We start from the raw sequence: 13,389 nt of genomic DNA, 5'->3' as shown, positions 1-13,389 counted from the left end.
CATTGACTGCATCACCAGACCATGCTCCTGAGAGATCAAGAACTGAGAACAGAGAGCACCACTGGAAAGTCACCCAGCAAGCTTTAACTATACGTCAGGGCTGAGGCAGAGCTGAAGGGTGAAATGACTGCCTGCAAAACATGTCCATTGAAGACTGATCCTTAGTGCAGTGACTATTGCCCCAGGTGGTCATTTTCCAGCAGGGAAACGGAGGCAAAGAAGAGTGACATGACTTGCTGAGGGTCCTGCAACAAAGCAGATACAGTGGGAAGAGAACTCCAGAACTCCAGGGACTCTGCTGCATGGTCAATCCCCCATGCCACCTGTTCAGTGCCCAGAAGGCTTGAGCTCCCATTGCTCAGGTTGTGGATCACATGCGTGGCTCCCCTGTGGCTTTATTCATAGGCTTGCCCGGATCCTTGCTCACACTCCTCTGACACTCATCACTGCTCAGCGTAATCTCCTCACGTCACCTGTCAGACAGAGAGAGGGAGAGGAAGATGCTTGTCACTTACCCTTTCTCGCCCCCCTTTTCCTGCCTGTGCTCTAGCCCTTGATGTCTCTGTGGTCTTCACCCCGCCAAACTGCTGCAAAAGCACAAACCTGCCTGCATGACCTGATTCATCAGGCTCATGGATCAGAACATCCTCTGCCCCTCTGGCTAGTTATGAACAAACACCTAGTAACCACCCAGTCAGTGTCCTTGGCAATACTGAGTCACTGCACATTATTGGCCCCCCAAGCTAGTTCAGCAGACCTAACGATGTGGGAAGGAGCCTGGTAAGAAAGAACCCAGAAACACTGCCATGACTCCAGCAGTCCCAGGCTGGGGTAATTCATGTATGACGACTGCCACCACATGGCCTTCTACACCATTTGTTTCCATAAAGTAGGAAAACTATCCCCCATTGTGCTGGGCATGGCAAGACAATAGATGGATCCTTGTCAGTGCTCAGGCTCCAAAATCCAGCCTTTGCAATGTATTTGGGAGTGCGGGAGCTGTAATCAAAGTCAGTAACAAGCTGCTCTGCTCTCCTCACTCCCTGCCAGCCTCTGCACTGCACCTTCAGGCTTTGTCCCCATTCTAGCCTGGGGCATTGAACATGGAGCACAGCCCCAGCCCAGCCCTGCTGTGGGCCTGGCCTGGGGCTGTGCTCAGTTCCTCAGGCTGTAGTGTGCACCAATCCTGCCTAGATGGGTAAGGGGAGAGGCAGGTGAGGGACCAGAGGATGCATGGGGCAGGGAGATGGAGGAAAGAGGGTGCAGGGGGGAGACAGAAGGGTGCAGAGGCAGCAGGGGAAGGCAGGCTGCAGCTGCCACCATCCTACCAGGAAATCAGTGGTCAACGGTCTAGATTCTTTCTTCACATAATCCTAAGCGGAAATAAATAAATCACTCCATAATGCCCTTGCATTGGAGAGCACAGAGAGGTGGGAGTGGGGACTCTGAATCCTGGGATATGAGCCCAGGTCTCTGTATTGTTCCTCACTAGGGCATTCAGAATGCTCACATTAGTTATGTGGTCACACTGTGGAGGGGGAGCAGGCACTGACAAATGTGATTGCTTGCCCCATAGGCAGCCTGCACCATAAGCCAGACTGAAATTTCTTACCACTCCCCTGCTGACCAAGGGGAGAAAGAAACAACAAATGACACGATAAAACAAGGGATAAGCCACAAAGTTATTACAAAACATACCTGAAATGTCTTTATGGCTGGTTCCCATCATGCCTTAAATAGCTGGTGTGGCTGGGCTCCCAGCCTCAGGAGCATGTGGGACCACTTGATTCCTATGCACCCTTAAGGCTGGGAGCACCAGTTAGCTGACTGCCATTCCCAGCCCAGGGGGTGCATTGGAGTTAAGGGTTCCAACATGCCTGTGAGACTGAGGCTGGGAACCATGATCAGCTGCCACTCCCAGCCCTGGGCACAAAGCAGAGCCCTTGACTCTGATAAGCCCTGGGCAGCACAAATAAGAGAAAATGCAGGTGCACACCCTGTGCTGAGACACCCCTGTATGGCATGAGACTCCCTGGGGCTGAGCATGCTGCCCCACTGAACAAGTGCTGCCAGGTACATTGCACCACCTGCTCTCCCCTCCGATACTCCCTGAGCAAAGTAACCTCAGGGTGGATGCAAAAGGCTACCATCTGACTGCGAATCACTTGAGCTGAGCCGGACATGCCACAGTGGCTAACTAGGGGCCATTTGGGCCTTGGAAAAACAAAGCAGACTTCAAGTTGCTCTAATTCATGCTGGGGACCAGACCACAATGGTCCCACAACCAGGAGCTTAATGCACAAAGGTAGCTTAAAGTCCCACTTCTATCTTCTGCACTAGACCAGCTGCTCCTTACCCACAGCTTGAAAGGCAGGGCTCTGACCTCCCCCAGCTACAAGATACAATGAGGAGGAGCTGGAGCTGACAAAAGTCACAGGCTCCCACCCGCACTCTTTTCCTGCTGTTTAGTTAGGTGTCCATACAGTGCCACCTCCCTTGTCATCAACCTGACTCCTGTCACCTTTTCAAGGAGCAGCTTACCTTTTTCCATACTCCATTGGTGTAGGGGAGAGCCACAGGAAGTGGTTGATGGTCTCTCTTCCATCTTGGCAGGTTTTTCTGGGGCACTTGGCTCAAGTCCCTCATCCCTCTCCGTGTCTCCATGGCCTCACTGGGAGAGCACAGTGCACTATTAGCCAGTTCAAGTCTCTGTGGTCCTTTCGTAGGTCCTTGTGGAAGATCCAGTTCCAGACGGCTTGGCAGTCATCTTCAGGGAGCATCTCCACGATTGATAGTATGTCTCTGTCTCTGATTGCCTTCTGTATCTTCCTGTGGTTGGTCCTAGTCAGCTTGTTTTTTACCAGTTTGTGTCCTGTGTCAGGAGCGCCCTGTGGCAATGCAGGAACCTACTGGTGTACAGACACACAGAGCTTGAGAAAACAGACGGTGTCAAAAATGTTTCTGAGGGACCTCCAGTCCTACTACAGAAAAGCGGTGGGAGAGGACAGAAAAGAGGCGACCAACTCCACTTGGCAAAGGGACTCTTGGCAAAGGCTATTCAAAAACACTCTGAAAGACGGAGTGATTAGCGATAACAAAGATGACAGCAACACAACCGGACCTCAAAACAGTGACAATGACAACAGCAGGGGCAGCATGGTGGAAGCAACAGTGAGCATGACAGTGACAACAACAAAGACAGGGAATAAGCGGACAATGTAAACCCCAACAGTGGGGTGAAAACAAAGAGACTGTGTTATGGAAAGGACTGCAGACGGGAGCACGGGTGCACAGCGGTGACCACTGTAACGAGTCTGTGGGTTTTAAATGCATTTTAAGGTTTGTGTGGAAATGCTTATCTGGGATGCTGCATATATATTAACTATATAGAGAGAGAAATATACTTTTCAAAAATTTTTAAAAATCAGCACTGTTTTCCTAAATAATAAAATGTTTACTCTCTTTAGTCTACTGAAATAAACACTTCTGGGATGATTTTTTTCCACCTTAAAAATCAGCAGAAAAATAACCACAGTTAAATCCTAAGCCAGGTAACTTCTGCCAGGCTCCAGAGGGATGCAGACAGAAATCAGACTCAGAAACCCAGTCTCTGGACGTCTGATCCTGTGCCCAAACAATGAGACTGCTTTTTCTGTGGGAGGATGGGGAAATGCATTCACATTCAACATGGCACAGCCCCTCCCTTACCTGCATCACAAAATTTACATCTCATGCACCAGTCTAGGCCATTGAGATGGTCTACGTGTCCTCTTTATAAGGAAAGCAAATTGTGCGGGGACACTGTTGCAATATTTCAGCACTTGCTCACTTAATGCCATACAAAATTGTTAGCTCCTGTCTGAACCAAGGCAGTGTATTTGACACGTTCATCATGGAGAGATTACATACACAGTTACATGTGTGTATTATGATGCACACCCAGTTTGCACCTTGTGCCTGCCGCCACTAGCAGGAAGAGATACTTCCCCGAAATATCCAAATAGAAATGATGGTACCAGTCCCAAAGGGAGACTTAAAATACCAAGCTAAAATCCAGGCTTCTCATCAGCAGTGCTCTGCCAGTTTGGTGACTGTGACCCACCAAGGCTGTTCTATGTCTGCACAGCACAAGTACAGGATGAACTGGGACAAGGGATTGAGTGTGATGAACGATACTGTTGTGTTGTTCTTATCCTTGCTGCACTCATGGACAGATTATATACAGCCACAGGCAAGTGCACGTTATGGTGCACACCCAGTCCATACCCAGTTTGCACCTTGTGCCCACCATCACTAGAAGGAAGAAATACTGCCCAGAAATATTCCTACAGCAAAAATGGTACCTTTCTCTAAGGGAGAATTAAAAAACAGGCTAAAATCCAGAGTTCTCATCAAGAAGCACTCTACCAATTTGGCAACTGTGACCCATCAGACCAGTTCTGTCTGCACAACACAGGTACAGGATGGACGGGCACAAGGGATGGAGTGTGTGTGACCATGCTGTTATGTTGATATCCCCACTGCACTCGTGCTTCCAGTCTGTGGAGCAGGACACAGGCCCTGTGATGCATGTACATGTCCTCGTGTGACTGTGCAGGGTCTTGGCTCCTCAGAAGATGGACTCCCAGGGACTGCAGATCTCCCTGGGGAGTCCCCAAGTGAACTGGTGTCTGCAGGGATGCTCTCCATAGCAGGGGCCACATGAGTGCTTGCTGACTGCCTGGGAACAGTCTTCAGCTACTCTAAGAACTATCTTGAATTCAGTCTTGGAGCAATGAGGGGTTAAAAAACTGGTGATGAGAGCCTCTTGACAGCACCCTGCAAGACTGAGGTGGGGCTGAACCCGGGTGACAGAAGTCCCTGGGTACAGGGAACTAGGAGAATGTAAACTGGGGACTGACCACATTAGGGTCTCCAGGGAATGAGAACCACATTGTGTCCAGCACTCAACCAGAGTCTGTGTGAGACCATTCCCCTGCAATAAGCTGCCAGGCTGAGGCGCAGACAGCCAACAAGGAGGCACTAGGTGCAACTTGGCTAAAGCCATGCAGAAAATCTCTTTCAGGATCTCCTGTGTTCTACCCAGTGCCCCAGCCATGAGATTCACCCCCACCACATCCTCCTCTGATGCATTAATAACATGCATTGTAAATGTGGCTATGCCCAAAAGATTAGCTCCCAGTGCAGCTTGGGTTGAAAAGTTTTGCTCACACAGCTTTGAAAATATATCACACTCCTCACAGACACAGCTCTGCCAGCAAAACCTCTGGGGTAGATGCAGCTCTGCCACAGAAAGGTGCCTGTATCAGCTTCTCTCATGCTGTTGGGGAAGACGGCCAGATTCTTCTGTCAGCACACGTTGCGTCTACACCCGGGCACTGCTGACATAGTTGAACAGGTTTTACAGGGTAGAGACCTCACCTCGCACCACCAAAACTCAGGAAATTGTACAAAGTTGTGTCTCTAAACCTGTGTCCTGCAATACAGGGAAGTAGACCAGACAAGAGGGCTGGCTTAAGGAAGGGCTTTGCTTCAAAAACAAACCACATTTACGTACCAGCACTACACGTGGGGCAACACTAATGAGTACTGTCTTGGGCAGCATGTCACAGCCTCCAAGGGATCTAGTCTTATTACCAAGAACACGAAAAAAATTCTTGAGGGAGAAAAAGAAGAAAGGGTTTCTGGCTTATACAGCACCAGGGATATGCTATCCTGCCTGTAGCCTTCCAGGATCAAAAGCACATTTGGGCCGTTCAAGGTGGCATCAAAGCACTGGGTAGAACTGGGAGGCTTTGGCCCGAAACAGCTGGAAACCCCAGCAGTGACAGCGTTTGGAGCCAACCCATTAATCTCACCCCGGTGCACCAGCCCCATGTTCTTCTAGTGGCTTTAATATACCACCTGCTTCCATCCTGGAGGAATAGCCCCGCACTTAACATCACCTACTGGAATTCATTATCCAGCACAGGATGTCAAAAGCCTGCAGCAAGGCAGTAGCCCTTGACTTCAGGAGGGCCGATTTCAATGAGTTAAGGAGATTAGTCGGAGAAGCACTGAGGTCCTGGAGGGTAGGGGAGTTGGGAGTCCAAGACGAGTGATCGTTCCTTAAGGACACAATCCTCTGAGCCCAAAGAGTGACAGTCCCAACGCAAATCAAAGGGGGCAAGAGCGGTCAAAAGCCCCCATGGCTCACCGAAGCATTCAGAAAAGTCTGAAAGCTAAAAAGGAAATGGACACCCCATGGAAGGGAGGGACTATCACCAAGGAGGATTATACCTCTGTTGCTCGAGACTGTAGTGGGGCTGTTAGGAAGGCTAAGGTGGAGACAGAACTAGGACTAGCGACCAGAATCAAAGAAAACAAGAAGTCTTTTTTTAAATACATAGGAAGTAAAAAGAAGGCACCGGGTAATGTGGGGCCCTGCAGGACACGCTTGGCAATCTGGTGGTTGCACCAGATGATAAAGCTGACCTCTTTAACAAGTTCTTTGCCTCCGTTTTTCTGAGCAGAGATCAGAACATTCCCTGCACCAGGATCCCGGATGAATTCAGGACAGCCACCGCCAGGCCTAGGGTCAGAGAGGACCTAGTTAAGGAACTTCTGGTGCAGCTGGACGTGTTTAAATCAGCAGGTCCAGATGATCTCCACCCCAGGGTGCTGAGGGAATTGTCTCAGTCCTCAGGCCCACACCATTCAACATCTTCATCAGCAACTTGGACGAGGGGGTGAACAGCACCTTGTTCAAATTTGCAGATGACACTAAGATGTGGGGAGAGGTGGGCACACTAGAAGGGAAGGACAGGCTGCAGCTAGATCTGGACAGGTTACAGGGGAGGGCGGATGAGAACAGGATAGGATTCAATACTGACAAATGCAGGGCACTGCACCTGGGGAGGAAGCACCAGCAGCATGCCTACAGGCTGGGGAACTCCCCTCTTGTCAGCACAGAGGCAGAAAAAGATCTTGGAGTCATTAGTGATTCCAAGATGAACGTGGGCTGCCAGTGTGGGGATGCAGTCAGGAAGGCTATCCACACCTTGTCATGCATCCACAGATGCATCACGAGCAGGTCCAGGGAGGTGATCCTCCCCCTCTATGCGACATTGGTCAGGCCGCAGTTGGAGTACTGTGTCCAGCTCTAGGCACCGCACTTCAGGAGGGATGTGGACAGCATCGAGAGGGTCCAGAGGAGGGCCACTCACATGATCCAGGGACAGCAGGGCAGGCCCTGTGAGGAGAGGCTACGAGACCTGAACCTGTTCAGCCTCCACAAGAGAAGGCTGAGGGAGGATCTGGTGGCCATCTATAAACTCACCAGGGGGACCTGTGGGAAATGGGAGAGTCCCTGTTCCCCTGAGCACTCCCGGGAGTGATAAGGAATAACAGCCACAAGTTGATTGAGAGTAGGTTCAAGCTAGGTATCAGGAGGCGCTACTTCACAGTCAGGGCGGTGAGGATCTGGAACCAACTTTCAAGGGAGGTGGTGCTCGCTTCTACCATGGGGGGCTTCAAAAGAAGGCTAGGCAATCACTTAGTCGGGGTCATTTGACCCCGGCATCCTTTCCTGCCCATGGCAGGAGGTGGGACTTGATGATCTGCTCAGGTCCCTTCTGGCCCTACTAGCTATGAAACTATGAAACCTCCAAAGATTGAATCAGTTCAAGCTCAGGCTTTTTAAATGGCTGTCCCTAGCCTCAATGTGCAGGGGCCTCAGTCCTGTCAGTGTTCAGTGCCATGTCATCACCTGCTCTCTTCTCACAATGAGCAAGAATTATTTTGAGACTAGGGGAAACAGCATTACCTGCAGTTGCCTAGAACCTTGTATAGTCTCATCTCCTCCCTGGTTTCCTCCCATTAGTTTTAAAGCGGAAAAAAAAAGAAAGAAAAATAATGCTATAGGGCCACTCCACAGTGGCCCAATGGCTAGTTTAGCAGGCCAAGGCCAAGACTGAGCTAAAAGCAAGTGTGTCACCACAGTCTATCCATAAAAAAAGGAAAGAAGAAAGGCTTAAAAGATTTGTCCATGACCTGGAAGGGAAAACCTTCTTCTGCAGCCCCTCAAAGTCCAGTCCCACAGTCCCCTAGGGCTTCTGGGTCAGGGAGATCTTTCTTGGGCCTGAGCCGGCTCTTGTGCACATCAGGCCTCTGCCACTGAGGACAATCAGAGGGAGCTCTGGCCACAGCCCGTTTAGCTGTTTCCTCACTAGCCTCTCTGGATTCTGGGCCAAACTCTGCTCATGTTTCAAGCTCTAAGGAACCTCCCTGACATCGGTCTGGGTGCAACTCAACCTTTCACACATGTGAATGCTCCCTTTGTCAGGGCCTGTTCACAAGGGAAGAGTCCTGTGAGCCAGCATAGGAAGTGCCACCCCTAGCATTTCAGAGAAACCACATGTCCTAGGGGTTTTAAGCCCAGTTTATAGTCCTGTCCACTTGGACATAAAGTTCCCTTCTCTCCACTCCCTGCTCAGCAGCTGAACCCTCTGCAGGGTGTTTGCAACACAGATTTAATTAGTTTTTATCAGGACACATTGGGAAGGACTGAAATTGGATTGGCCATGTACAGCCCCAGCGGTGCTACACCGCACCCAGCTCCCCATCCAGGTTGGGCACTTTCCATCCCATGATGGCCTGTCTCAGGTGCAAGCAGAGAAAACTAGCAAAGGGGCAGAGAACACCGGTGTGGCAATTCAAAGCCTAAATTTGAGACTCCTCCCCAGGGACAGCTTCAGATGTAGGATTTTCATAGATTCATAGATTCATTTTGGAAAAGGGGTGCAAATGGTGCGACACATCATCACATATAACACAACACATTTTTGTCCAGTTAAAGAGACGCTAGAGGCTTTATCAACATGCTGGGGGGAGGGGGAGAGTATTCAGTTTAAGATCAAGGCAAAAAGCAAATATAACTATTGGAATACACACTCATTTGCTAGAATATATATAAAATTTAAAAAACAATACATTGGGTGAGAAATAATCAAAGGATATTATATCATTAGTCCTGCAATCATTATAGTTACAAGTCCCTCTCTTATTCAGATTCATGAAACAAAATCTAGCCTTCATGAAGGTCTTGGCAGTGCCTAAAGTACTTCACTGTCACTCATTTCTATACCTGAGTCAATACTACCACACCGGAGTTATGATTTTTAGCTACAGCTGAAGACAGTCTGCAAGGCTGTAAAAATGGGAGAGAGACATTAACTAGGAAGAGCTAAGAGACATCAACACTGCCAAAGAAAGAACAGTATGAACCGTGAAACATCAAGACCATTAAAAATGAGAGAGACCATTAAAAGGAGAACATCCTGCAGGGAGACAGCAGAGCTCGGCATCGGCCCATGGGACAGCAGGTCGCTAGCAGTCCAGGGCTGCATGTTCCTCAAGGCTGCATCCCTCCATCATCAAGCAGTGCCCACCATGGCACTGCCCTGCACCCTGGTCTCTGCCCCCTGGAGTCACCCCTGTGCCTCCAGCCACGGCCCCCCAGAGCACAAGACAATTGCAAAATTCTGACCTGGCCCAGCAATAATTCAAATCCAGGAGGAGCTAGAGCTGGGGCTGGAGCTGCAAACTGCAAACTACAACCAGTGCAGGCCTGCTATTGATTGTATGAACACAACTTTTCACTGGGTTTGAAAAAGAAACGAAAGTCATGGGAATAATACTATAGGATTTGGACTGTGATTGGGCAGTGCTCCTTGCTTGTAGCATGGATGTAGGTTTGGGCAGGAAAGACTGTTGTCTTGAAGTGTTAGCTTTCTCTCTTCTGTTTCTAATTATTTGGTATAATGACTATATTACACTGGTTTGAGGTGCTCAAGCCACTCAGGCAAAAACTAATTTTTCACAGCACTCCTGTAACAATAAGGCCTGTTATTTTCACAATACAGAGGGACAGAGCTTCAGACGCACTAAAATATTATTTCATGAGTCACATGAATAAGCAAGCAGTCCTGATTCATAGACCTCTGCTCTCCTTACCAGCTTTCGCTGCTGTCCAGGGTACCACCAAACTGTAAAGTAATACAAAATACAAAAGGAAGCAGTAATGGGAGACCACTGCATGTGCACCAGCAGGAATGGTCTGAGGAAGTCTGAAGTATGTGCCCTTCTTCCTGCTGACCAGCCACAGTCCCTGAATGCTCCTGGCACATCCCTCCATGGAGATTAGCTCCGCTAGGAATAGACTCATCCAAAACCAGCAGGAAATTCTAGGAGACAAAATGCAAAAGCAGAGTCTTGCAGGGCTCTGCTCTCTGTCAGCAGTGCCAGCAAAAAACAGGACATAAAGTGCAACTAAAGCAGAAGAGCTACACGTATTCTCACTGGGCAAGCATGCAAATGAGCCTGAACACTTTCCTCCTTCAAACCCTGCACCACATTGACTGCCTCACCAGAGCACGCTCCTGAGAGATCGAGAACTGAGAACAGAGGGCACCACCCAGCAATCATTAACCATACATCAGGGCTGAGGCAGAGCTGGAGCGTGAAATGACTGCCTGCAGGCCATGCCCATTGAAGACTGATCCTTAGTGCAGTGACCACACTCATTGCCCCATTGCTCAGGTTGTGGATCACAAGCACAGCCACCCCCTTCCCCACTATGGCTTTATTCACAGGTCTGCCTGGATCCATGTTCACACACTGACGTTCATCACTGCCCAGGGTAGTCTCCTCACATCAGCTGTCAGACAGAAAGCGGGGGGGAGATGCTTATCCTCTCTTGCCGTCCTTTTCCGGTCTGCAGTGTCGGCCCTCCATATCTCTGTGCTCTTTACCCCTTCAGTCTGCTGCAAAAGCACAAACCTGCCTGTGTGACCTGATTCATCAGGCTCGTAGATCAGAAAAGCCTTCACACTGGCTGAGCCTCTGCCCGAGCCTCTGCCCTTCTTGGTAGTTACAAACAAACACTTACCAACCACCCCAGGTCAATGCCCAAGAGTCCTTGCCAATACTGAGTCACTGCACATTGCTTTGCCCCTCAAGCTAGTTCAGCAGACCCCACGGTGTGGGAAGGAGCCTGGTAAGAAAGAACCCAGGGACACTGCCATGACTCCCGCAGTCCCAGGCTGGGGTAGTTCATCTGAGACTGCCACCGCATGGCCTTCTACAACATTTGTTGTTAAAGCAGGAAAACTATCCCCCATTGTGTTTGCGTGGCAAGGCAATTGCTGGATTCTTGTCAGTGCACAGGCTCCAAAATCCAGCCATTACACCGTATTTGGGAGTGAGGGAGCTGTAATCAAAGCCAGTAACAAACTGCTTGGCGGAATGGTTTTTTCCTTCCAGGGTTGATGGGATTACATGCCTCTGCTTTGCTTGTTACCCAGGTGACCAGGATGTCTACTGGAGCCAAAGGCAGGGGTTGAGGAAACAAGCTTACAGAAAATAAAACCCTCCTTTTAAAAAAAAGAGACTCTGAGGGTCCAGAGTGCTTCTCAGTTCCCTCATTTGAAAAAAAGAGATCAGAAAGAGCACAGAGGATTGCATACAGCTGGAGATGGGGGAAGAGGGATCGTGAGGCTGCCTAAGATATGGTGACTGTTTGGCAAGGTGGGGCTTTTTTAGCCTTCCCCGTACCTTGATTTCCCACACACCACTACATCCCTTCTGTGAAGTGAATCTGCCATGTATAAAATGCTGCTGTGGGACCATCAGCTCTGCTCCTTCTATAGGGTTGGCAGATCACATGCCTCCGATTTCTTTGTTACCCAGGCAAGCAGAATATCTACTAGAGCCAATAGGAGCCCTCAAAAAGTGAAACCCTGCTTTTAAAATAATAAGTCTGTGTTGTGATGGAGCTGCTCTATTATTTTCAGTTTTCTGCTTGAGGAAAACACTTGATTGTTGGGCAGTGGGCAATAGTTTGTCTCCTATGCATAGAAGTCAAACATTTATGGCATGACCTGTCTCTCACACGTTGCAAGCTGGGTCGAGTATTCTCTCCAGAAAGATTGCCAGCAGGGGGGGTCTGTTTGCCACATGAAACTGCAGATTCAATACAAAGCATTTATAATGACTGCCACTGTGGAAGCTGTCACCCTGGACTGGAGAACAGCCAATGTATTACATTCAAAATAGGGAAGAGACACCTCAATGGCTACAGGCCCATTAGACTGATCACCAGGTTTAGCAATGGTTTGCAGGAAATTTTGAAGGCAAGAATAACGAAGGAAATCAGGGAAAACAGTAAATGGACTAAACACACCCTCACAGTTCTGTCAAAAGCCAACTGCATCAGGATCATCTCGCATGTCTTAACAACAGCCTTAGACAAAGGCACTACAGTAGACCTAACTTACCTAGATGTAAGGCAAGCTTCTGATTCAGTGTCTCCTAGGAAATATTATTTAAGGCAGAGAAGACTGCAGTCAATAAAAGAAGTATAAAGTCAGTACAAAGTTAATTAACAAGGAGGCTACAATTGTTCATATTGAAAGATGAGCTTTTGGAATAGAAAAACATTAGTAGTGGCGGTCCACAGGGATTCATTTTAGGATTTATCCCATTTAAAAGTTTCACCAGTGACTATGAGGCAATGAGGAGGCAGGGTAGAGATACACCTTTATAGACTGAATTGAATAAGATATATATTGTGCTACATATATATCTTATTTGGTTAGTCTATAAAGGTACATAATCATCTTGCCTACTGACTGACGTGAGTCTAACAACAGCTAACTACCCCTCTCTGTGATGAAGTACACAAGTGTGTCCCTATGAAATCTGCAGGAGACTCAAAACTGGGAAGAGCTGCCAATACTAAGTGTCATATTGAATGTAATAGTTTGAATGTTTGTAATAGTTGCCCATTAGCCAGTTTAGGAAAAAGACAAGATTCATCTTCTTATCTAGGCCATTGTTTTGGCCTACATGTGGAAGGTCCTAGCTTTGCTCAAAGTCTTAACTCTTGAATTTTATCTTTAGAGGCCTTTAACAAAGTTAACCTAAAAACGACCCTTAAGCAAACATCCCACATTCCGAGAAATCAAACCCTAGGAGCCTTTGAAAAGCTTGGAAAGAAAGGAAATTCCCCAAAGTAATTAAATGGTCAAGAAAAGAAACTGAACCCAGCAAAAGAATCTGTTAAGAAAGATCCGAGCCCAAATTTGGGAGTAGTGACAGGTTTGGGTAGGAGGGGCCCAAGACGGCAACTCACTCAACAAAAACTGTAACCTACTGTCCTAATTTGGAGGTAACCTCACTTGCAGAACAACGAAGGAAGAATCGCAAGTGTAGGCCGGATCAGACTGATCACCTGAACCACCCTTTCCAAGAACACGAATCTCTTAGTTCACGCTGAAGCCGCAGAGTGCCTGAAAGTGACTGAAGGAAGGGGACTTAGTCCTATTAGTATTGAGGCCAGCCCATTGAATT

The sequence above is a fragment of the Alligator mississippiensis genome, chromosome 13, assembly GCF_030867095.1.
Source record: "Alligator mississippiensis isolate rAllMis1 chromosome 13, rAllMis1, whole genome shotgun sequence".
Classification (NCBI taxonomy): Eukaryota; Metazoa; Chordata; order Crocodylia; family Alligatoridae; genus Alligator; species Alligator mississippiensis.
This window is presented reverse-complemented; position numbering follows the sequence as displayed.